The following is a 27986-nucleotide window of genomic DNA, read 5'->3' on the forward strand; positions in this document are numbered from 1 at the left end:
CATTTGAACCATTTCCTCAACTCTTGATGAGCTCTAATATTTTAATGTCTCTTGCCATTTGTACAGTCCTGTCAATCAACAGTCACTTGGGAGCTGTTTGCACTGGCCCTGTACATATCTATATGATGCTATAATTTATTGTATATAGTTGAATACTGTTATAATTTGTCTCTTAACCAATTAATTATGTCCATATAGGGACAAGATGTATCTTTCTGTGTTAGATTTAATAGTAAGTTGTCCAGGGGACCCAGGTAAGTGTTAAACCACAAGATAATAGTTTACTGTAGAAAGACACTAAAGGGGCTCCTGGTAGCATAACCACTATATCATGCTGTAGAAGTTATAGTGCTTAGGCTGCCTTTTTAACTGGGAGTGTTTTATTATTCAATTTCTTGACATTCTTCCATATTGATTGACACAAAAGGAGTATCTTTGAAAGATTTTTTTCCCTCCCTCTCCAACACTGGTTACCGTGTAACCATGGTATTTTAATTCCAAACAATATCTTTGGAACTTAGAGAGGATAGAACACAGGTCCCTTAGAAATACTTGGAGGCCAGCTAATAGTTTGCAAAGAAACTCCTTGTCCCTATGCAAGTGCAGCTGGCTTTGTTTTGGGTGGAAAAAAATCCAATGTCTTACAACCAAAGAAAGCATAGCATGTCAGCTTGAGATAGTTAAAGTGGTGACAACTCTTATCCAACAAACAATCTCAGCAATTTCATTAGGTTCAGAGTAGCAGCATAAACAGTGGCCATAGATCAATTAGATGGATATGGGTGAATGGTGATCTGTAATATGCCTTATGCAGTTAATATTTTATTTGTATGACTCTATGTAAAAAATGCTTTAAAAATAAATATATGACTTCTAGCAGTTAGCAGATTGTAAATAGATTTTTTCTAAATGAGCTCAAATCCAAAAACAGCCGCTAAAGACTTATGTGATTGGTAGTAGATAACAGCTGGGGATTCATTTAAGTCTAAATAATCCAGCACCAAGTTTGTTGGATACTGCAGGTTTGCTGGATGCCCACACATGACATCAGTGTTTCTGTCACCTTGAAATATTATTGTCTGTATTCACGTCTTGAATATATGTCATGATTAAACAGCAATAGATGCTTACATTAAACCTTAAATTATTTGGCATCAACTAACATCATCCTCAAAGCTCAAAGAAAGTCAAAGCCCAACTGGTGGGAATTGGCTGAGTTCAGGGCTTCGCTCATACTCTCTAACTCTCTATCCTTACAGCAGAGCATCTTCTCACTTTTATTTCAGTATTGGAATATTTTTTTCTTCACCGTTTAAAAGCCTGAATCGCTGTGTCTCTTGGTGTTCCGCTAGCCACTAGATCGCTACCAGACCATGGCAGAGCCTCCTTGGTGAGCACAAATAATACTCCTTAACTTAACCCAGCAAATGTATGTTTTACTTTCTTTTTCTAAGTCCTTGGCATTTCACTGTATTATCTGATCTCAGAGAACCCACACTCTTGGACATGTTGTTTCTCTTGTATACAATGCATGGTTTATAAAAACTAAAAAAGTGCAATGTTTCTGTATCTCACAGTCGAAAAAGCATGCCTCTCAGTTACTACTTATGTTCCTATGTTTTTAAAAGCATGTACATTTGTCTTTGCACTGCAAAAATAAAGAATTTAAAAAGACATACTCTTGCTGAAAACTTCTAAAAACAAAGCAACAGTTAAAGGGTAACTTCAACCCTTATAAGTGGTTTTTAAAACTAGTTTTTAAATCGGTTTTACTCATTAATCCAGAGATGGGCGAAGCTCTTTTAACGCAACCTCCTGACGTCATAACAGCCGACACACTGTCCAATCAAAGGCTTCTCATTTTTCCAATAAGAGTAAATTTATATTTTACTCTGAGGTCTATAGATCCAAAGAATGCTCATCTAATGTTTTTTTTTATTGAATAATAATGAGGATACTCAAAGCATCAGCTTCATTCACTAAATCAGTCACTTATGAGGCACAACCCAACATGTGTCCACATACAAATGTGTTTCCCACTCATTCAACTTGTTGAACTGATCAAGGATCCATTCTTGCCACGTTTTAATATTCCTATTCAGGGCTCGACACTTCCAAATGTACCCCTGGCGTCTAGATAGCCACCCTTTTAGGGTATACTATGGCTTACAGTGGCAGGTAAGATCTAAGGCCTGGCTAGTAGGACTTGTAGGAGTAACAGTTTTAAGCCCTGTCCATATATATATATATATATATATATATATATATAAAATATTATATTATCATATCTATATGACCTACCCATGGTATGCAATTTCTCCATGCTGAGAATTTCATTATTTGCATTAAGTACCCACATACATACAGCTTTCATTGGTATCTGGAACAATGCATAAACTATATCAACATTGCTGAAATGAAAAATTAGCTGAGAAATAAACTCTCTAGTTCATTCTAGTTGTTGGCTCAGATTTTTCAATTCCAGTGCTAAACCACCAGAATATACTTTAACGTAGAGCATCTGCTGATCAAGATAATTCCAGGAAATGAAAAACAATACAGACTAATACAAGAGATTACAATTGCCATATCTACAATTTTAAAAATAGACAGAAAAAAATGAAAATCAAGATAAACAAAATGTAAAAAACTAATTAAAATGTGTTCCACCAGATCCAAATATTGTTTTCATTCACTGAATTTAATACTTTGTCTAAGGCAAAGGAAAGGTTTTTTTACTGTAAGAACAATCAGGATGTGGAATTCTCTGCCTGAAGAGGTGGTTTTATTAGAGTCCATACAGATGTTCAAACAGCTACTAGATGCATACTTGCAAAAACAGAATATTCAAGGATATAATCTTTCAATGTAGGGTAATAAGTGATTGATCCAATGATAAATCTTACTGCCATTCTGGGGTCAAGAAGGATTTTTTTTCCCTAGCTTGTTGCAAAATTGTGCTTCAAACTGGGTTTTTTTGCCTTCTTTTGGATCAACAGCAAAAAACAAATGTGAGGAAGGCTGAACTTGATGGACGCAAGTCTCTTTTCAGCTATGTAACTATGTAACTATGTAACCTCAAGCAAGGAGGTAGATGTAGCATGAATAATAGTGGTGAGTTAGCCCATTTGTATATATCATAATATCATAAATTTTATGCACAACCCTAAGGTCAAGACTATTTTAGAGAATTATTTGTGTTCACAGTTTGGCAAAATGCAAAATAGGCTTATAATGGACAGGTAAATGAAACAGATCTTTCACTAATTGGCGTAGCACGCCATTAACAGAGCAGAGATATGAAATTCTAAATTAAACACACTATGCAATAAAGGTAGTTTAAAAAATAGATATTTATTTACAGGAAGTCTGTAGTGAGGCTGTGTATATCGCAGCTTAGGGAACTGTGGCTATGGCTGCACAAACAAAGCGATTGAACTGCTAAATTGCACAGAATTGAACAGTTAGATATTTGAAGGGGCATGATCTACACAACAAAACCACTTCATTAAACTAAAGTTGTTTTGGTGCTTAGAGTGTCCCTTTAATTATCAGGCTATATTGTTTACTATGAAAAATGTTTAATTTAAAGGACCACTATAGTGCCAGGAAAACAAACTCGGTTTCCTGGCACTATAGTGTTAATAGGTCCCCCCCACCCTCATGGCCCCTCTCCCGCCGGGCTGAAGTGGGAGGAAGGGGTTAAAATCCTACCTTTCTCCAGCACTGGGGACTCTTCTCTTCCTTCAGACGGCATCGGCTGAATGCGCATGCGCGGCAAGAGTCGCACGCGCATTCAGTCAGTGAAAATCACAGTCAGAAGCGCGGAAGCGCCTCTAGCGGCTGTCAGTGAGACAGCCACTGGAGGCTGAATTAACCTGCTATGTTTACAGCAGGCAGGGTTAACCCTAGATGGACCTGGCACCCAGACCACTTCATTGAGCAGAAGTGGTCTGGGTGCCTATAGTGGTCCTTTAACCATATTTTTGCACCTAGGGTTGGTAACAATAATGTCAATATAGCAAAACATATTTGAATGTCAGTAGAAGCTAATGTACCATGTTTAGTTAAATAACTTGACATTATCATAATGATTTCTGTAAAAGGAGAAAACAAATCTATTTTTCATCTGCCTTAATCTAGGTATTGCAACTGTACATATGTTCAATTTGCCAAATAAATAAATGGATCAACATACAGCCTTTTTTTTTTTTTTACCCCTATTCAAATTAAGCTCGTCCCAATGGTATGCTGCCAAACGTATATGTAGTTTTTCTCTCACTGATATCGTCTGGACACCAGTTATTGGCTGATATGTGTGTCACTTCCTGGTTTAAGATACCTCACCAACGATCCAAGAACCTATTTTTATAGCAATTGTATGCATAATCTAATTGGTACTGAAATCTATCTTGAAGTATATTCCGAATAGAAGTATATTAGGTAATACAATTTATCTTATATCTCAGCTTCTTTTTTTTTTTCTTTGAACCAAACTTTTTTTTTTTTTTTTAATGATCGAACATCATGTTAGATGCTGAGTGGGGAAAAAAAGTATTTCTCCTGGAATACATAAATTAAATAATCATAGATTGTGAAGATTGCTTTCCCTTGCTAATAGGAACACATGACAGCTGCATTTTTTAAACAGATGCAGCAAAAATCAAAGTGTGACAAACGAGTGAATGTGTACGTTGTTGAAGAGAAGGGAAGATATTGTAATGTGAAGATACAGAAGAGAATAAAATAGTGTGAAAAAACACAGATGCTTTATAGCAAAGGCATACAGCTAAATTAAAACACTGAGGCATTCAGGGGGCCGAGGTGCGGGTGTAGATAATAGGGATTAGTTCTTACTGCACACACAGTCTGCCTCTACAACGCAGTATCTCTAGATGACACTGCTCAATAGGGAACCCCAGCTGGGCCTGGCACCAACACACACAGTAGGGGTCGTACAAAGAGGAGTCTTTCATCTCACTACAGGGGACCTCGTAGCCTGATCCATTCTCTACTCCTTAACAGCAACAAAAAAGAAGGTTCTATACATTAATGCAGTTATTGTAGCAAATTAATGCATGCATAACTAGCCCTAAGCCTACACAATATCCCACACACGTGTATGCACAGCTCGACACCTACACACAAATTGTTATGTGCATTACAGTTGTGAGTTCCTCTTATTCAAATGCACTTCACTGCAAAACTCTCCAAGTGTCATCATTTTAATATATGTATGTACTGAAAACAAGCAATACACTAAAGAGGCTGCACGAGATTAAATGAAGGAATAATTACTATAGTTTTCCATTTTTTTCCCTACAAGCAACATGTAGCATTTCCATCATGAACCATTACAGCTATATTGTGTTGACGTACCAGAGCTGAGGCCTAACTTTATAAGCAAACATTACATTAAAGTAAGCTGTCAGGCATAACATCTCCTTTTGCAATGAATCATGCTGACATATATATTTCTTTATTTCTTTCTTTATTTTTGCTTTAAAAAAGTTAACTAGATAGTAGCCTCTTCTCGAGCACTGCTAGTGTTACAATGATCTGGAATTCATGAGTAATACACTAGTGCATCATCCTACTTCACTAGGCCAAGATTCACTTGTCTGGTGGATTTAGCCATCTTGTGAATACTTCTTTAATAGGGCATACCTCCCCAATAAAGCCAAAGTAGCATCTGTTCATATATTTCCTAGCAAGATGAAAGACATTCTGACCAGAGAGATATCACAGCAACTACAACACTTCCTAGTTTGGGCTGAAAACAGTAAACATTGGAGAAAATGCAGGAATGTTGTAGTAGAGTATCCTTTTTTTTTATTTTAATAATCAGTTTTTATTTTATTTTGAATACTTTTTAAGGTTTGCATTAAAAATGTGGGTCAATTTCAGCCTATTTTATTGATTGTATTACATAAAAAAATATATGCAAGGGGGCATGGGCGACAGAGTATCTGACCAGACGTCAATCTGTTGGGCTCCGTAAAGGCCTAACAAAAAACTACTCGAGCCACAACTTATCCCAGCTTTGGAGACAGTAAACTTACCCCTCGATATCCAGAAGACATGGGGCGAAAAAAGAAAAAAAAAATGATCACCCAGATGCCCATAGAGGATAGGAGGTTGTGGACATATTGCAGGAGTACCTCACCCCCGTCTGTCTCAGGGATTCCTCTGAGGCGGAGGTTCTGGCGCCTTGGCGCATCTCCATCGTGGTGACATCGTGGGGCGGTTAAAGGGTCTTCATCCTCTTGGGAGGCCATTCGATGACTGAGTCACACTGGGCCTTAGGTGGCTGCAGCAGTGCTGGCCTTTTAAAAAAGAGCCGTATGCTGGACAGAGTCATCGAAAGGCCTCCCAAGAGGATGAAGACCCTTTAACCGCCCCACGATGTCACCACGATGGAGATGCGCCATAGACGCCAGAACCTCCGCCTCAGAGGAATCCCTGAGACAAACGGGGGTGAGGTACTCCTGCAATATGTCCACAACCTCCTATCCTCTATGGGCATTGAGGTAGGCAGTGACCCTCCCCAGATCACCTCAGCGTTCTGAGTGCGAAAATGAGAGGTAGTTGTACCAAAACATATCTCATGTCCATGAATAATCTAACTGAATACTGATTTTACAACTTTGTCCTACTTATGAAATTGAAAATGTCCAGCAGCCATATCATAGATGCAATTGGAATACTATTGCAGTGAAGAACTACATTTGTATTTGTTTATTTTACTCCACATCATCTTCAGTGAGGGTTTGAGAACTCACAATCCTTTGGCTAATTGTTGGTAGTTTAACTGTAAAGATTACTGTTAACATGCTCATGTATACTTTAATACTATGTACAATGGACAAGTTGCACAATGCACATGCAAACCAAATAAACAGAAAACTGGGAAAAAAAATATGCAAGACTGATGAGCTTCAGAGATTCTATCTTCAAGAGATAGTTGAGAGACAAGATACATTTGCAGCATGTGACTTGCTTCTATTACAAAGATCCTTGTGGTATAATTTCAGTTTCAAAATTACATTGTATTCTACATGGCCACAAGTATGTCAACACTATTTTTATTTTGTGAAATCAGCCATCTTGGCCATATTCCAAACTAGCAGGTGTATAAAATCATGCACACAGCCACGCAATCTCAGTAAGATGTCAGTAGAATGGAAGTACTGAAGGGTTTAATTTTCAATATGGCACCAACATATGGTGCAACATTTTCATACAAGTTCTCAGCTAGTGTAACCAGGAATTTGGTAAAAGTGAAGATTTCTCTTGAAAATAGCACTTTTATAACATGTGAAGCAGAGGACAATGTTAAGATCTGAGCTGTCGTGCTTAGAGGTTTAGCGTGTTGTATATTTTGAGAGCTGTGTAAATTGGATACCACGGAACCCTGAGCACCCTCGGGAGAGAGTAGTCACATACTCACAAAGAGATGGTGAATCCCAAAAACATTTTAATTTTGTAAATACTATGAGGTTTTTTTTATATATATATATATAAAATACAGGGCTATTCATAGCCTGGTATTTTAAAGAAATTAATCAAAGCTAATAGTCTTTGGGAATAATGGGACAAAAAAAGTACATGGTTGTGCTGAATCACGAACAGATTTGACAGATCACATAGTTAAGCAATGGAGGTAAGTTTGTACTACTTACCCAGCCTGCACACCACCCCAATAAAGGCTTTAATGACATATACTTGGCTAGGGAAAGCATGTAATTCTTCAGGGCAGGGGAGAAAGTGAGATTAGTAAATTAGTGAGACAGTAGTAGGCAATAAGAGTACGCCGCCAATAACAGAGCTTTAGCACAATCTGTTATTGTTGTGATCACTATCATTATAAAGTCTCATTATAGTAAAATCCCACTTTGGCCTAATGGTTTAGGGATGAATATGATGTGGACAGCAGACGATTGTACTAATCCTTTTAATCTCTCCCATTACACTGTAGTCCTTAACGGACTTTGAACAAAAAATATTTGAATCAATGTGCTGCATTAAGAAGGGTCACTATGATCATTGTTTTATCGTTCATTAAACTTTCATCCTTGGAGGATGACATTTTAAGTTTTCACTTATATTTGCAGTACATACCATTGGAATTTAGTCTGGTGACTTAATTTAGGGCAGATATTTGTGTGTTTTCTTATTTGGAACCCAAATGTTGTTCATATTAGCTTGGTGACCTATTCTTCAATCACAAAACTAGCTGGGAATACTACCCTTACCAGTGTTTATTGGGTCTCTATTACCCGGGCGAAAGAAATGCTGAAATAGATAGCTGCCTGCGATCTGATGAATGACATCTGTCTAGTCAGTATAGACCTACTATAAATGCATTGGAGGCTATTTTGAATCCAGATATAGGAGTAAACCATAGATTTTGAGAATTTCTTTACACCAACAAATCTTTGATTGTGCCTCATTAACTGCATGTCTTAAATGGGTGGGTCTTTCAATTTTATTGCTTTTTTGTAAGCCCTGCAGCATTCTTAAAGGAGCACTATAGGATCAGGAACATAAACATGTATTCCTGACCCTACAGTATTAGCCCCCCCCCCCCCCCCAGTCCCCTCTTGCCTCTCTAAATATAGTAAATTCTTACTTGTATTCAAGTCTGTAGCTGCTGGCTCTGCGCCTGTCTGCTGACATCATCAGAAGTGGTGGTCTGAGCCAATTCCAATGCTTTCCCATAGGATCAGCTGAGACTGTCAAAGAAGCAGATCAGGGGCAGAGCCAGCACAAGTCAAACACAGCCCTGGGCCAATCAGCATCTCCTCATAGATGTGAATTAAATCAATGCATCTCTATAAGGAAAGTCCAGTGTCTGCATGCAGAGGGTGGGGATACTGAATAGCAGTGCTGCTCACGGTGCAGCACTGCCCAATGAAGCACATCTAGCAGCCATCTGAAGAGTGGCCAGTGAAGTTATTACTAGGCTGTAATGTAAACACTGCATTTTCTCTGAAAATACATTGTTTACAGCAAAATGCCTGAAGGTGATGATTCTACTCACCAGAAAAAATTCAATAAGCTGTAGTTGTTCTGGTGACTATAGTGTCCCTTTAATTCAAATAGTTTATAGACATTAAAGCTGGTGTATATACAAATCCATGCACCAGCACATTGAAATATAAATGTATGTATCAAAACTTTTTATGGTTCATGATGTTTGGTGTTGATTACTTAACGGGACAGCTTGGTGTAGAAGTTATGTTGCTTAAATCTTTGTGTGATGTTGTCCAGTTTTATGCTAGTAGAAACTGAAGACCATCCACAACAGGTGGGTCCTTTTCAGGAATTTAGGAGTGGTTTTACTATAAAAATAGCACTCATTGGCACCTGGAAAACTTCCTTTTCCGCACTGATGATCCAGAGGTGTCAAACTGTGTGGCATTGACCGGCTAAGAGCACAGGACATTCGCAGTCAACTACAACCAGGTTGGCTGAGAGTAACATTAAAGGCAAGACCAGGCCAGTGATGGAGAAAATGTAAGAAAATCTCACCAAAACAGGTAGATTAAAACTATAGCATTAGGAGTACATGTTTGTAACCCAAAAGTTATAATGTGCATTATTTGATTTTAGCAGCATATATGAAGGACAGAAAGAAAACTAGTAATCATGGCAATTTTATTAATTTACTTGAAGTTCGGACAACTATGTAGATACAACAATAAGGTAAAAAATAACCACTAGAACTTTAACGTTATAAGATAGCATGTTTTGCAAAGTCCAGGTAGGTAAGTTTGTAATTCACATCTCCACAGCTTGCCTATTTACGGCTATTATTAACAGTAAATTATTACTGTGCTCAAAGTTAGCTAATACATAAACATAGTGGTTAATTTACTAAACACTGAATTCCAGTGAACTTCCAAATTGTCACTCTTTACGTGAATTGTGCAATTTGCTGCTCACTACAATTTGCAATTTACAGAAATAAGACCCACAGCTTTTAGCATAACAAAAAAGTATATTTTAGACTAATATCTTCTTGATATATTACCATGGATGGATGAAAATAAAGCACATACAATAGATATGGTTCTTGTAATTAACTGTAGCGATCCATTAGTTTTGCTCAACTACAACTTTTAATATCATTGGCTACCAGCTGGGAGGCAGTTAAAGGGCATGTTTTTAATTCAAAATAATAGAAGAATCAAAATAAAATTAGTAGTCAATGCCTACTTGAACATTTCACCATCATGTTTTTGTAAAAGAAAAAATTATATATATATATATATATATATATATATATATATATATCCATATTTAAGGATAAAGACAAAATGTAGGATAAAACAACAAAACTGGGGGGGCGGGGCCCGACCGCCATGCTGTGAGGTCGCACACAAGGCGAGCTCCTGCAGAAAAATGACTTTCAAGCTTCTAAAACACACCAAACGACTTATCTGCAGTCTGGCAACAACGGTCCTGCGGGCAAGGAGGGGCTGGTGCTGAAGCCAACCGGACCACAAGCGATTTGACCGCGGAAAAGGCACATCGGCACCGCCATATCTGGGGCCTACCTGGGCGGTGAGTGAGGTGGACGGCCGCCACCTCGCTATCCTGCCCTGCGGTTTCATCTCGGAACTCCGCTGCCACGTGGTAGGGGCCCCGTATCCCCCCCCCTCTGGGCCGGTGGGGGTCATCCCGGTCCCAGGAGACTGTCCCCGCAACCCCAGGCGCCTGCAGTGAGGAAGACCCTCCATTCCCAAAATGGCGGCATTGGCGGGCAAAACCGAAAAGGCGGCAAAGCCAGAAACCATGGAGGTTCAGCTAACCGAAACTACCGGGGTAGCACAGACGGAGGTGAGGCAGAGGGGTTCCCCAACATAAACGCACCTAAGCTTACTGACCTTCCAGCGTGCGGGAATCCCGGATCTAGCGGCGACGAACAGCCGGAATCTGCTTCCCGACCCCTCACCACGCAACGCTGCTAACTCTGCCGCCCAGACAGACACTCCTGCGCTCCAACTAGCTCACGTGGAGGAATAGGCAGCAGCGAGAGAATAAACACACTCACCCTCTCACCAAGCAATGTGATTGACTCCTCCTTACTATACTGGACCCACTCTTATAAAGCCGAAGGCTTGGTAGATCGGGGGTCAGACACGCATGAACTGTCTGTGGGAATACCCCAGGGACTGTGCTGTGGATCATGGGGATAGCTCCTGTACCTCCTGTCTTTTATAAAAAGTAAAGACCTCTTCACACTCTGAGCAGCTCTCACTATGGGCATGGTTCAAGATTTCCTTTCTTCCTCTATCTATATCCTTTTTCTCTCACCATTTTTTCTCACATTTTGCCTCAGGTATATAAGCATGCCTTCACTCACTTAACTCACTCGTGTACCCATACTCAGATAGACATGTAATCTTGTATAGGATAAAAGTCAATCTTAGTTATGGTTTAAGTCTAGCACAATATGCAACCACTTATTACCAGCCTAGCCAGACAAGAGATAGGATAGAATTAACCTAACGTATACTACATTGTAAAACCGTGTTCAAACAATGCTTGCACTTGTCATACTTCGTATCTATGTCACTCCTCTGTTTACCCTTTCCTGACACGTGCACCTCGCTAACCCACTTAAACGAGAACCTAAACTATTGAAATACTATTCTAAAAATGTGCCTGTTTAGCAAATGTCACAACTTGTATTGCGTATGTCCACCAATTCACCCTGATGTCGCTGTTGTGGCGCACCAAGGTTATTTGTTAATATTGTGCACAACAAAAATAAAGAATTTAAAAAAAAACAAAAAAAAAAAACAACAACAAAACTGGAAGAATTCTTCAGTTCAGCTATAGATTTTGAAATTCAGATATCCGATTGCTACATTTCATAAACTCCAGGATAAATCAGTGCTGTTGAAACCAAGATGGCTGAGAAGCAGGATGTGCATTGGTGAATTCTGTGCAAACTGGCAGCTATGAATCTGTTCAGCTATTTTAAAACTCCATCTATTCATGTTGCTTCTAATTCTCTGCCATCTGTACTGGCACTGGGCCACAAGCCTATGCACACAACCCATCTAATTTCAACAGCAGTAGAACACTATTGTTGTGTATTCTAGAATCTTAACACAGAAGGGGCAGTTAGCACATGGTTAATTATACTCTCGGAATTTAAAGGGACATTAGAATTAATAAGGCAAATAATATTTTTATGCAGTAAATATAACAAACAACAATTAGAATTAATAAAAAAAGATGCGCACGGAGGGGCGGGGCCTGACCGGGGAGCTGATCAGACACGCTTTCTATGAGCTCCCAGGCCTGAATTTGATTTTCGACAGAAACAGTGGGAATACAACCTACTTCAGAACCCCAACTTACCCCACCTTGCTATATGGAGGCAGGGGTACCGGGGGACACCTCGCACGTTCAAAAGCCCGCTGGGAAACCGGACCGAAGGCTTGGGGCCTACAACATGCAGGGCAGGGGAGAGACGGCCGCTCTCCCGGCTCACCAAATCTTGCAGCACCCGCAGCATTGGGCTTCCCCCCCCCCCTCAGGACCGGCGGGGGTTATCCCGGTCCATGTAATCGAGTACCACAAGCTTATACGGACCACAGTCGATGGCAGCAGCCTAAATCGTATCCCCAACCAGCAAACAAGATGGTGACCGAAATGGCCGCCGCCACATGTGCTCGGGATGCAAAAGTACCTGACCTTGAGACCAAGCTGGACGAGCTGTTCGCCAGGTTCTGGAGGACAATAGCCTCCAGGGAGCAACAGACCAAAGCATACTATCCTGTCACAATCCTGCCAGTGATCCCCCAACAAACGGGCACACCGCCTCAAGCCAACAAAGCCCGTGGACGGCAACGCCGAAAAGCCCGTAAGCCCAAGCGACTACCACTACCTATGACGGCGACCCGCCCGTACAAGGGCCTGGCAAAATTAAGCCTAACTAAGGGGCATGTAAAGGCGATCCTGCTGCAGCGACACACTATGCTGAACAAGGACCTGATGGGCACCAGGCAGACCACACCGCAACCCTTCTACCGACAACTCTCAGAGGCAGACCCTCACCCTGGCATACCTCATTACACTGGCTCACAGGCGAGATGCGACTACCCCGCAAAGTCTCTCCTCAGACACCACTCACGGGACACTCTCCTACCACCAGCCGACGGCTCCAGACTACAGACCGGACCAGGTACACCACAGCTAAACAGCGCACGCATATACGAGACACAACACCGACGGCAGATATATAAGACGGCGAAAGGGAGCTCACACTCTTCTTGGCAGTCTGGACATTACTTATCCGGCATAGGCTGAACTAACAGCACACTGCTACCTGTCAGCCCCAAGGACTCATTCTCAACGAGGGGTATTTTGTTTCTGTTCTTGTGCCCTTTTTCTTGTGTTTTTTCTTGTGTCTTTGCTTATGTTTATTTTTATTATATTCTATGGGCAAAACTGAGCTACTTCTAAGTAAGAAGCTTGCGACCGGGACCCGGTGGCACAAAAGCAGTATTGTTTAGCATAACAACAAGCATGTCTTTATTAGCTGTTAGTTATATGCACTCCCTCATGCTTTACTTACTGTATTACTTTAAAATTACTAGCAACATGCCTATGTATACGCAAAGCTCAGCCACTTTCCTTTGGCAGTAGCTCCAGACATCTACTAGTTAGCCTGTAATTCAAGCATTCTATAAAATCTAAAAAATGTGCGATATATACGAATGCCATAACTCTGTTTTCTATGACTTATCACTCTGTGTACAGAGGCTGTTGTGGCTTACTGAACACTATGTTATTTCTTGCACTCTATAAATAAAGAATTAAAAAAAAAAAAAAAAAAAAAAAAAAAAAAAGATGCGCACATTTGATGTCCAGACTGTGCAACATTTGCTTTAAACTTTTACTAAACAATAGACCCTGATGCTTTACGAAAGGAATCCTATAGTTTTAGCAATACAAAGTTGCATTCGGTACACTTTAGTTCCATCTGGACCGTCTTCCCCTTGTGACCCTCTCCTCCAGCTCTGCTTCACTCCCCCTTTTAACCAAGCACTCACTTCCTTCTTAGTGTTTGGCATTGTCCACTCAAACTCACGCTTTAGCGCTATATTAGTTCAAGTTCCAATTAAAGTATTAAAATGGCGATTTGAAACATAAGACTAGTAAAACCTAAATTGATTGGGCATAAATTCCAGAATGAACAGGATGGCTTGCTGTTTTTTCCCTGACTTCTACACCTAGAAGTGTCAGGAGGCAAAAATAACCAATTCGGGGGGGCGGGGCCTGACAGCCAAGATGGCCAGCCGCACATTTTAAGAGCTCCTGCAACCACGGACAAAAGTGTGAAGCTACCGACCGACACAATCGCATTAGCGGCAATCGGTGACTGGGATCAGACACAGAACAGCATTGTAAACGTAATGATACATATCCGGCACCGAAGCACCGCGGAAAAAACTCAAACGACCATGCGGCCTATGGACCGGCGGGGGACATCCCGATCCTCGCTGGGGATGAATACCCCCACAGACACACCTGCACAAGCAACAAATTCATCAAACAGACAAAGTTTACAAGGCCCAACCAAAATGACGTTGTGGCTGCGGCCTAAGACCAAGCACCCACACATCGCACCACCCAAGCACACAAGGGACTTTATAAGCTTGCTATGCACCTATATCTGGGCAAAGCTCAAAGCCCGAAGGCAACCCTACCAGATGGCAATGAGAGAGGTGGTGGCATGGATCCGACCATCCACATGGCGCACCCTGCAATGGCATCCCCCTCGCAAATCCAGAGCAACCTCCAAAATGAATCAGAGCCATCCTTTCCAGGTGGTCAGTTAAACTCTATCACTGTTGATTTTGAATTCTGACTTTACACGTTTATAGTACTTAATTCATGGGACATTGGGGCAGGAGACACATGCTCCTACTGAAACCACCTAAACCAAACCAACCCCACTTGCACCATGGTTGCAGTAATTACCACATAGAAACATAGAACATAGAAACATAGAATGTGACGGCAGATAAGAACCATTCGGCCCATCTAGTCTGCCCAGTTTTCTAAATACTTTCATTAGTCCCTGGCATTATCTTATAGTTAGGATAGCCTTATGCCTATCCCACGCATGCTTAAACTCCTTTACTGTGTTAACCTCTACCACTTCAGCTGGAAGGCTATTCCATGCATCCACTACCCTCTCAGTAAAGTAATACTTCCTGATATTATTTTTAAACCTTTGTCCCTCTAATTTAAGACTATGTCCTCTTGTTGTGGTAGTTTTTCTTCTTTTAAATATAGTCTCCTCCTTTACTGTGTTGATTCCCTTTATGTATTTAAATGTTTCTATCATATCCACCCTGTCTCGTCTTTCCTCCAAGCTATACATGTTAAGATCCTTTAACCTTTCCTGGTAAGTTTTATCCTGCAATCCATGAACCAGTTTAGTAGCCCTTCTTTGAACGCTCTCTAAGGTATCAATATCCTTCTGAAGATATGGTCTCCAGTACTGTGTACAGTACTCCAAGTGAGGTCTCACCAGTGTTCTGTACAATGGCATGAGCACTTCCCTCTTTCTACTGCTAATACCTCTCCCTATACAACCAAGCATTCTGCTAGCATTTCCTGCTGCTCTATTACATTGTCTGCCTACCTTTAAGTCCTCAGAAATAATCACCCCTAAATCCCTTTCCTCAGATGTTGAGGTTAGGACTCTATCAAATATTCTGTACTCTGCCCTTGGGTTTTTACGTCCAAGATGCATTATCTTGCACTTATCCACATTAAATGTCAGTTGCCACAACACTGACCATTTTTCTAGTTTACCTAAATCATTTGCCATTTGGCTTATCCCTCCTGGAACATCAACCCTGTTACATATCTTAGTATCATCCGCAAAAAGACACACCTTACCATCAAGACCTTCTGCAATATCACTAATAAAAATATTAAAGAGAATGGGTCCAAGTACAGATCCCTGAGGTACCCCACTGGTGACAAGCCCAAGCTTCGAATATACTCCATTGACTACAACCCTCTGTTGCCTGTCACTCAGCCACTGCCTTACCCATTCAACAATATTGGAATCCAAACTCAAAGATTGCAGTTTATTGATAAGCCTTCTATGTGCAACAGTGTCAAAAGCCTTACTGAAATCTAGGTAAGCAATGTCTACTGCACCACCCTGATCTATAATTTTAGTTACCCAATCAAAAAAATCAATAAGATTAGTTTGGCATGATCTCCCTGAAGTAAACCCATGTTGTCTCTGATCTTGAAATCCATGTGTTTTTAGATGTTCAACAATCCTATCCTTTAACATGGTTTCCATCACTTTCCCCACTACTGAAGTAAGGCTTACTGGCCTATAGTTGCCCGACTCCTCCTTATTACCTTTCTTGTGAATGGGCACAACATTCGCTAACTTCCAATCTTCTGGGACTACTCCTGTTAACAATGATTGGTTAAATAAATCTGTTAATGGTTTTGCTAGTACACCACTAAGCTCTTTTAATAGCTTTGGGTGTATTCCATCAGGTCCCATTGACTTATTTGTCTTTACTTTTGACAGTTGTTTTGACACATGTTCTACTTAGGCTTATTTAGGCTTGTTAAATCTCTACATTGTCATAGACATATCCATGCCAGCTAGTAAAGCCAGCCATAACACTAAATGCATGCCTCGTTAACTAAATCTAGCCTACTTGCTATATGCTGTCAATCTCAACTATAACTCCTTTATCGTGTCTTAAAGTATCTAACATAATGATATATATCACTATGTTCTCCTATACTAAGCATCCATGAGAGAAAAATCCATGACATACAAGCAAAGTTCTCATATGTATATGTATCTATAGAAAATGTGCAGCATACCCTGCTAACCTAATCACATCCACGATTAAGCCTGTTAGCTAATTGATTTGTTTTCTATAATCATAATGCATCTAAGTTTAAATGTGTACCAATCTTGACTCCTAACAAAAATGTGCACTAGTATTGCCTATATGCCATCACTGTTCAGCTTAATGTTAAAATGTGTCTTGCTTTTGCTGTTGTGGCAAAGTGAGAATGCATGTAACCCTCAAGCACGTCAAAAAATAAAGAATTAAATAAATAAAAAAGAATCAATTCATGTTTCTTCTTTATCAGGGACACTCCTGATTTCGGGGTCCTGGGCAACATAGCACATAATTAGACTTGCTCACCCTGTGCACTAGGACCATGCAGAGAGTACTTCAGCAGCGCTTCCTGTATGGGGTCAGACAATCTGTCAAACTCCTTCAGTGGCAGTGGGCATCACTGGTGATGTGAGTCATATCACTATCAATACCCCCTCAGGCATCTCATCCGGATTGCTAGGAATGCACCAAAATGAAAATTCTGGTCCGAAACCGAAAAGTCAGCATGCCCTTGGCCGAAAACCAAAAATGACTTTTTTCCCCAAATTATTTTTCAAAAGATTTTTTCCTATAATTTTATAAATATTACACTTTTTAATTAATCTTGTATGAAAAACTTCCCTTCTCCTTTCTCTTTTAGTGGTCCCCCCCGCTTAAAGTTCCTCTCCCCTCCCTCTTTTTTAGTGTTCTTTCCTCCCTCCTCCCCAGTCCCATAGTGTTCTTTTCTCCCTCCTCCCCTGTCCGATTGTGTTCTTTTCAGCCACCGCCCCTGTCCAATAGTGTTCTTTTCTCCCCCCTCCCCTGTCCGATAGTGTTCTTTTCTCCCCCCGCCCCTGTCCCATAGTGTTCTTTTCTCCCCCCTCCCCTGTCCCATAGTGTTCTTTTCTCCCCCCTCCCGTCCCATAGTGTTCTTTTCTCCCCTCTCCCCTGTGCTATAGTGTTCTTTCCCCCCCTCCCCTGTCCCATAGTGTTCTTTTCTCCTCCCTCCCCTGTGCCAGTGTTCTTTCCCCCCCTCCCCTGTCACATAGTGTTCTTTTCTCCCCTCCTCTGTCCCAGTGTTCTTTCCCCCCTCCCGTCACATAGTGTTCTTTCCCCCTCCCCTGTCCCATAGTGTTCTTCCCCCCCTCCCCTGTCCCATAGTGTTCTTCCCCCCCCCTCCCCTGTCCCATAGTGTTCTTCCCCCCCCCCACCCCTGTCCCAAGTGCAGTATTCTTGAATTTTCATGTTATCATTACTATCTTTCATTGTGATATATAATCTGTAGGAATATGAAGTAGTTAACTTTTCTTGTTCATATGTATTTTATGCTTATTTAAGGTTTATAATCATTATTGCTGACTGAAAGGATATGAAACAGTTAAACTCTTTTTGCTTTGTATGCTTTAAAATCATGTTTGAAATAATTATGCTGACTTTGGCAGATGTATTTTGTACCAAGGTCTTCCCTCTAGAGGATGTGTGACCTTGCTTGACCTCCGGATGTTCCTGTCCCGTCTTTATTCAAATGCTTATCTTTTAATGTCACACAAGTATGTACTATTAACTACAAGGAAACGATAAATTTCACGGCTTACGTGAGAAACTGTGTATAAATGCTAGCTTCGAAGTAATACAGAGCGAGAAATCTTGTCAAAGCATCCTGTTGTCCGTGTCTTTAATGCTGACAATGATTCTCCATCAACGTTGATTTTGGTGACCGAGGGATCGAGAACCGAGGGGAGTTGAGTCCATTACAGCAATAACCCTTTCATAATCGTCGGAATTGTTAATGCAAGCATGTCTGTTAAACTATGCACTACAAAAATATTTTTTTTTTTTTTTTTAAAAGTACAAAAAAAAAAACAAATTTTTTTTTTTTTTTTTTAATTTTGCCAAATTTTACCTGTTTTCGGCCGAAACGGGATAGGCCCATTTACGGATGAAAATTTCGGTGCATCCCTACTGATTGCATACATCCCAATGTTGGGAGGTATGCAACATCCTCTATGAAGTTTTCCCTTAATGAACATCAGATGTAAGTGGTTATCTTTTTGAGCACCAGCAAAATTATTATCAATAATAAAAGGTCACGATATGAGTGGTGAAATAACATTAAAGGAACACTCCAGACACCATAACTAGATAGGGTAAGTAGTCAAGCCATTTGCAAATGGTTTAATATCTTACCTGCTGGCTGCTGGTCACCTCCTCCAGGAGAGCTGGAATCTCCTTGATCTGAGCTAGCTTAGTGATGCAAGATCTGCTGATGTTCTCAGTCAATGAACTGGCCCATGCAGGGCTTTGCTCAGAAACCCACCACAAGCTCCGTGCAGGCTATGGGTAAGTTGTCAAACTTTTTGCAAACAGTTTCTCTACTTACCTTGGTGGGGGCACCAGGGAATTCCTGGTACTATAACCCTACAGCACACTATATTGATTAAGGTGCATTGAGTGTTATATTAAGGGGTACATTAACAAAAGTCTTTGGGCACTCACAATGCCTGTCTCAAACACTAAACCCAAAATGCATTGACAGCTAAACTGCAGGAAATATTGCTGTCAACTTGAATGTAGAGTTTCATTAAGCTGATATCATCAGTTGGTAATTACCCACCATGTTCTTAAACCACATATCTCAAGCTGGACTTTAAGAAGTCCTTCTTGGGCATAGAATCTCGAGAAATCATGTTCCCAGTTTGACATGCAATTGAGCACAGATAGGCATCATTTTTCAGACGTTATACTCCATTTCTGCAGATACCCTTAGCAATGGACACCAAAGCATATAATTGAAAAGGATCGGTGGCTAGAAACCAGCTAAGGACTGCAGTTTCAACCTTGGCATCGGTTCTGATCTGAAGTTGGAAGTCAATCGGAAAGCATATAGTTAGGTACCAAAAAGATTGTGATGAGACCAAACACGATAAAACTCCCCACAGTTCAAATTAAGAATGAAGTCTGAAAAACTATGCCCGTGAGTGCTCATAGCTGGGAAATATGGCTAGTTGTAGAAATATGATTTCTTGAGTTTATATGCCTTCAAAGTCCAACTTGAGATGTGCATGTGATGCATAACAGTAATTTTTGAATTTGCACTTTGGGGAGTTTTTTTATCGTGTTTACTCTCACCAAAATCTTAATCAAAATTGCCAAGTTGGAAGTATTTTCTAAATGTCTATTTTAGTCTAAATTGTTCAAGTTGAATGACAGCTCACTACAACTTACTGTATAGACCTCCAGGATATCAAGCATAACAGCTGAGAGGGCTGATGTGCAAAAACCCTGTAACATAACAAATACCTAAAGAGACACAAAACAATTCCCTCTGTACCAGTTACCTACTACAATAAATATGAAAGAAAAGTTAAATATTGACTCATGGTTATTATGTGATATTCTGTGGTGCTGGTGCACGGGTTTAAAAATTCCACGGAAATAGATAGTAAAGGTCACTATGGACATCCAAACATACTTACAGAAATACTTTAAAAATCAAATCTCCTCATGAAAATGTGCTGTATTTTTAAATGCTAATAAATAGCACTTGTTTTTATTATCTTAAATGCAACATATCCCTACAACTGTGTCTGCCAAATTAAATTTTACCTTATTAGCATTTTAATAAACAGCTTTTTTTTTCATGAGGAAACTATGATTTTTGAAGAATTTGCCTGAGTGCTTTTTGGATCTCCAAGCAGACCTTTCCTTTCTTAGAGTTTCTTAAATAGTCAAAATACACATACAAGCACGCCAATGCATACCTGCCAACTATCCCAAATCTAGGGGTGGGGGGTGAGGGGGGTATTGATTTTGGTTGTGTCTCATGAAAGGAGGTTTTTTTCTATAGTGACCAACTACTATATAAAAGTGATTATACAATGCAGTGGGGCTAAGTGAGAAGATGATGCCACATTTTCTCTGCCCATATGTGAGTGCTTCAAACACCCTGTAAATATGGTGCACATGCCAGCTCCAGCCCCTCCTGTCACAGCTTGTTACATGGCAGTGTTGGCAGATATACTAAAACTGGCATGATTTCGTTATTAATGAAAGATTCATAAAAAAATAAATAAAAGATAAGATATATTATAGCCGCAATTTATTTTATTAACAAATACATACAATGATCAACTACAGCATTAAAAACACTGACAGGTAAATTGTATAACATTAATTATATTAATGACACCTGTCAAGAGGTGGGATATATTGGGCTGTAAGTGAACAGTCAGTTGTTGAATTTCATTAGAAAGGGGCAAGTGAAAAGATCTTAGTGACTTTGACAAAGACTAATTAGTGATGGTTTAACAACCAGAGAATCTTCTAAATGGCAAACCTTGTGAGGTGTTCCTTGTATGTAGTTGTTGGTACCTACCAAAAGACGTGCAAGGAAGGACAACTGAACCAGCATCAGGCTCATGGACGCCAAAGGCTCACTGATGCACATGGGGAGTAAAGGCTATCCTGTCAGGTCTGATCACACAGAAGAGGTACTGTAGCTCAAATTGCTTAAAACCGTCTATGCTGGTTCAACGTCATCATATTGTGCGTCATCATTTCTGTCTGACAGCCGTTAGAGGAGTTAGATAAATGTAAACACTGCCATTTCTTAGAAACAGCAATGTATTACAATGTCTGAGAAAATCAACAGTATATTTGCACCAAAACCAGTTAATGAAAAGGTAGTGTTTTTGGTGCACTTAATGTCCCCTTAAATCTTTTTTTTTGGTCAAAGATATTGTCTATCTGTCCAAAGACTATGCGCTATGAATGGCTAAATCAGCTCAGAGTACATTTTTTGTGATGCCTTACGCTTATGTGTGACATTGAAAAAAAGGAAATCATTTTAAAACCTGTTTAAGAAGTTAGCAAAAAACATAAGGAAAACTATTTATTTGAAGGCTGTTACTCATTCCACACAGGTTTTGCAGGGTTTGCGTATATATATTATCAGCGATTATATAGTATGCTTTATCCAAAAAATGCTGAATAACTTGCAGACACGTTTTACAGGTAGGACAAAGCCCCACAGAGCTATAAAAATGGACAAAAGAATTTGATCACAGTTTTGGGAATGCAGAGCCTGATAATAGAAATATGGCGGTATGTAGCTTTAATGGCGCATACATTAAACCCAGCATCTCGGAAAAATATTAAAATAACTTTTCTCCTTTGTCTTATTTTATAAGAGAGAAAATACCACTTTTAGAAACCCCTTTGGTAACACACGCTGGCTGTCAACTAGACCGCCAGAAGGGTTTACTTCCTTACTTGCTTACTTTCATCACTTACTGAATGCGGAAGTGAGTGCTTGTCACAGATAAGCATTGGTTGTAATGATTATCTATGAGCAGATTGCAGCAATTTCTGCTCTCGTGCCCTGTACCCCAATGCTACTCTAAGAGAAACATAGATTGCTGGGTAGATCATCCCTAGTGATGATCTCTTCGGGATCAAAGTGGAGTTGAAGTTAGAAGGCCTCGCCATTGACTTTGAGGTAACTTACTTTGTTAGGGCACTGTGGTGGCCTACATCTAAACCAGAAAAAGAATACTCCAACTTGGAAATTAATTTATTAATTTCTAATCAGGGCTCGAGTCCTGCAGGAATGCGTGGGAATGGCGTTCTTGCACTTTTTTTAGAGCAGGGACGCCGTTCCCGTTTGTGGTCCTGTAGGCAAAAAATGCTGCCCCCAAATGCCCCCATGTTCCCCCCATCATGGGTGGACCCAAGAGGTGGCCTGATGGCCACATGATGGACCCCCCCCCCCAAGAGGAAGTGGTCTCCCGGTCTAACGCAGCAAGGGAGCTGTGTCCTCTCTGCACCTTTTTGTTTTGCCACATGCATACATACACATATTTGCAATCATGCATGCACTCGCATACACACATGGGCACACACTCAGTCACATACACACAAACACATGCACATATTCACACACTGGCACGACATACATAATCACAGTCAACTACACATGTACATTCCAAGACACAATCACATACAGTCACACGATCATATACACACAGACACACTGTCCCATACAGTCATATGCTTTCAGTTGCACATAGTCTCACACAGGGCCGGCCTTAGGCATTTGGGCGCCCTGTGCAAAAAATCTTCACAGCGCCCCCCCCTCCCCCACTCCTTACCCCTTCCCACACACCCTGTCACACACACACACACAGGCAGACAGCCACACACACACACAGGCAGACAGCCACACACACACAGCCACACACAAACACACAGGCAGACAGCCAAACACACAGAGGCAAACAGCCACACACACACAGACAAACAGTCAAACACACACAGACAAACAGTCAAACACACACTGTCAGACAGCCACACACACACAGTCACACACAGACAGACACACACACACACACACTGGCAGACAGTCACACACACACACACGCGTAGACAGTCACACACACACACGCGCAGACAGTCACACACACACACACACGCGCAGACAGTCACACACACGCGCAGACAGTCTCACACACACACACACACACACAAACATAGGCAAACAGTCACACACACACAGGCAGACAGCCACACACACACAGTCAGACACACACACTCACTAACAGACAAACACACTCACAGACACAGACACACACTAACATACACATACACACACACACACACTAACAGACACAGACACACACTAACATACACAGACACACACTAACAGACACACACACACACTAACAGACACAGACACACACTAACATACACACACACACACTAACAGACACACACACTCACCCACATTAACACATTTTTTTAAATTTATTTAGACACCCCCCCAGCCTCCTTACCTTTGGGAATGCTCACACAGGGCCGGCCTTAGGCATTTGGGCGCCCTGTGCAAAAAATCTTCACAGCGCCCCCCCCCCCCCTCTCCTTACCCCTTCCCACACACCCTGTCACACACACACGCACACAGGCAGACAGCCACACACACACACAGGCAGACAGCCACACACACACAGCCACACACAAACACACAGGCAGACATCCAAACACACAGAGGCAAACAGCCACACACACACAGACAAACAGTCAAACACACACAGACAAACAGTCAAACACACACTGTCAGACAGCCACACACACAGTCACACACAGACAGACACACACACACGCGCGTAGACAGTCACACACACACACGCGCAGACAGTCACACACACGCGCAGACAGTCTCACACACACACACACAAACATAGGCAAACAGTCACACACACAGGCATACAGCCACACACACAGTCAGACACACACACTCACTAACAGACAAACACACTCACAGACACACACTAACAGACTAACAGACACAGACACACACTAACATACACACACACATACACACACACACACACTAACAGACACAGACACACACTAACATACACAGACACACACTAACAGACACACACACACACACACACACACTAACAGACACACACTAACATACACACACACACACTAACAGACACACACACTCACCCACATTAACACATTTTTTAAAATTTATTTAGACACCCCCCCAGCCTCCTTACCTTTGGGAATGCTGGGGGGGGGGTCTCTTCCTCCCTGGTGGTCCAGTGGCTGCTGGGCTGGGCGGTCGGGCGGCGCTGGCGGGCGGCTGGCGAGGGAGCACTTCCTCTGAGCTGTTTGCTCAGCTCCCTCGCGTGCCGCACAGTGAGGCTGGGAGGCGGAGCCGGAATATGACGTCATATTCCGGCTCCCAGTCTCACTCTGCGGCGCGCGAGGGAGCTGAGCAAACAGCTCAGAGGAAGTGCTCCCTCGCCAGCCGCCCGCCAGCGCCGCCCAGCAGCCCGGCATGTCTGTTAGCCGCAAGGCTAACAAGACATTTGCCTTGGGCATTTGGGGGCGGCTTTTTTTGCCGCCCCCTGGAAAATGCCGCCCAAGGCAAATGCCTTGTTAGCATTGCGGCTAACAGACATGCCGTGTGAGCTATGCGGCCGCAGGGCGCCCCCTGCACCATGGCGCCCTGTGCGGCCGCACAGCTCGCACACCCCTAAGGCCGGCCCTGGTCTCACACATGCAGGGTCACACTCAGTCAAATTTCCCTTACACTTATGGGCACTGGGGAGGGAAAGAGGAGGCTGGATGCATGGTGGTCCCTGTTGTCTAGTGGTTTGGAATACAGGGATTCCTTCCCCCTCAGCATGCAGCAGTAAAACAGGCATTGTGGTGTGCCACATTTGCACGTAATTCACATTAGCCAACCTGGAATTTTTATTCCACCCTGAAAAATTACTCCAAAATGACTCAGCCATAGGTGAAATCACACCTAAAACTCTGTATGTACAGAACGAAATTATGCATTTTCAGGCTCCAGGCACTATGACCACTTTAAATCAAGTGAAGAGGTTATAGTGCTTGGGATAGCTCAAGCACTATAATCTCTTTACTTGGGTTACCCCAAGCACATCTCGAACAACTGAATAATAGCAATTGCAGCTGACTACAACACATTCTCTGTCTATTTCATGTAAAAACAAATGTAAAAATAAAGAGAGGGTTGTTTAACGCTCACATTTATAAAACATTTCCCCTCACATTTAATTTCCATCATATGCCTGGTCAGTTTGTGGCATCACCTCCAAGTGCTGTAACTTGCATTATAAAATCAATACAGGGAAATATTAAAGCTATTTCATTTGTGGATATTTATTTGCTATCAACTGCAAAAATCTTTCAAAACTACTGAACAATATTAAAACGTATTTTATAGTATTTAAAGTACATTTTCTTAAGGGAAAGTTCTGATTTACACAAGCAGTGAAATGTGATCAGAGCTTGCTCTCATAATATATCCAAGTGTTTATGACCTTCTACATCAGGAGAAACGCAACATACTTTCAAGCAGAGCTTTTTCTTGATTCACTTTACAAGCCCCCTTAATAAAATGGGACGTATATGGCTGTATTGCCAATTCTGCCCAGGCAATAGTTTTACTTTAAATATATAATTACAGACATGAATCTGACATATAAGGACACCAACACACCCACCACCAGGCTGAGCCAAGTCAAAGTGTTCCTCACATTATGGTTGCAGCTTTAATCTATAAAGTACCGGTAATATCATCCTTCAAAAATGCTACACGTTTATCAATTGTAAAATATATAAAGCATTTGTCAATGCAAACATACCATACAGTACATCATTTGTACATAAATAGTACTAGCAATGTAAAATAAACAACAAAAATTGAAATTCGTGGTGGTATAAAATATAGTTATTTTTACAGCATATTACTTTATGATCAGTAGGCTACCATGAAAGGTATTCAGTAAAATAGGCTTAATTATTACATCTCTTTGGATGCTGAGCAATAGACAACAGCATAGGAAAGTGAGAAACGCAAAGGTAGGTTAGGCCTTGGGGCATAAATAGCACTGTCACTGCTGGTTCTGTGCAGGACTCATCAAGGGTGCAGGGTAAGGGACAAGAAACAGATGACAAGGACAGAAAATGGAACATCAAAATAACATAGATTGAAAGGAATTAATTGAAAGAGAGATTGGAATTGGAGTCAACCGCTGGGAATATAAAGGCTTCCTTATGGGGAATCCTGAGTGTTTAGCCAGGGACAGACAGAGAAAGAGCTGAGGGAGGACTGACACAAAGAGGTTATTGATGACAATAAGGGTTGCAGGTAGCATTGACAGGTTAAGGGGATCACCACGGCAGTTATGGTAACAAGGAGCAGAGCTTTGCACTTACTGTCAGAATATACTAAATAACATTACATATACACACACATAAACAGCTATTCATAATATACACATACCTACACACTGTGCTAAGTGGTCTATGATATATATATATATACATTGCCTGTCACAGGGCCCCCAATCTCTATTCCCTTCCCATTACAGAAAGCCAACTCCCACCACATACCCTGCACCCTGGAGCCGCAGTGCTGACCTGTCATACCCCAGCCCCCACCTTCCTTCCCTGAGTGCCCACTCAGGGGTGCTGCCCCCCAAATCCTTCCCCTGAGTGCTCACTCACTGAAAGCTGCCTCCACCTGCCTTCCCTGACTGCTCACTCACTGGGTGCTGCCCCATCCTCCTTCCCTTGAGTGCTCACTCACTGGGTGCTGAATTCCCTGATTCACTCACTGGGTGCTGCATTCCCTGATTGCTCACTCACTGGGTGCTGCCCCATCCTCCTTCCTTTGAGTGCTCACTCACTAGATGGTGCCCCCACCTCCCTCCCCTGCTGCTCCCACCTCCCTCACTAGGTGCTGCCCCCACCTGAGTGCTCACTCACTAGGTGCTGCTCCCTCCCCTGAGTGCTCACTCACTAGGTGCTGCTCCCTCCCCTGAGTGCTCACTCACTGTGTGCTGCTGATGCTGTAGGGATGCAGGTGGCTAATCCTCCAGGATGGGTGCTGCAGGAGGCTCCTGTCTTCTCATGCCTGGCTGGGTGATGTAGGGGTTACTGTAGAGGGCAGCTATGGGGGAGCATGGGATCTGCTCCTGCAGAGAGCTGTGTGTGGCCGGTCAGACAGGGTTTAAAGCTGCATGCTGGCTCTGAGCAGGGCTCGCTGCATGGTGCTGGATGGATGGAGGATGCGGATAATGGGTGCAGGTGGTCCAGCAGGCAGGGCAGGTCCTCCTCCTTCACACAGGAGGTGTGCTCTCTGGATGATGGGGATTGCAGTCCCCCGTGCCGTGCTGGGTGCTATGTAGAGTGCTATGCAGGGTGTTGCTGCGCTCCGTGCTGTCCGGGATGACAGTCTATGTGGGAGCTGTCTTTCTCTCTCCTCCAGCTCCGCATTAGGGCAGAAACCAGCGTGCGCGTCCCCGGCACAGAACCTGAGCACCAGGCGCGCCCACGCGTGGACTCGGGTTACACGTGCCCGCGCCTCATGTAAGGCTCCCACTGTATTCCCCAACGTGCACTGTGTGTGTGTGTGAGAGTGTGGAGAATACAGGGGGTGTGAGAGCCTTGTTATAGCCTATACAACAAATATAGGGCCAGATGGGAGAACAAAGAAACGGGAGTTCATAAAATAAAAGCAAACTATGACATTGC

The 27986-nt window shown here is 41.9% G+C and overlaps 1 protein-coding gene across 9 annotated transcripts in view; it reads right to left on the bottom strand.

Annotated features, from left to right (window-relative positions):
- NFASC (neurofascin) overlaps positions 1-27728 on the bottom strand; it is a 139016-nt gene extending 111288 nt beyond the window's left edge. For all 9 annotated transcript variants that reach the window (XM_063452252.1, XM_063452242.1, XM_063452225.1 and 6 more), the window contains exon 1: positions 27287-27728. The gene's annotated coding sequence lies outside the window, so the exon portion shown is untranslated. The remainder of the gene's footprint in view (positions 1-27286) is intronic.
- Between the last annotated feature and the right edge of the window lie 258 nt (positions 27729-27986).

Source organism: Pelobates fuscus, chromosome 1 (genome assembly GCF_036172605.1).
Source record: "Pelobates fuscus isolate aPelFus1 chromosome 1, aPelFus1.pri, whole genome shotgun sequence".
Taxonomy (NCBI): Eukaryota; Metazoa; Chordata; class Amphibia; order Anura; family Pelobatidae; genus Pelobates; species Pelobates fuscus.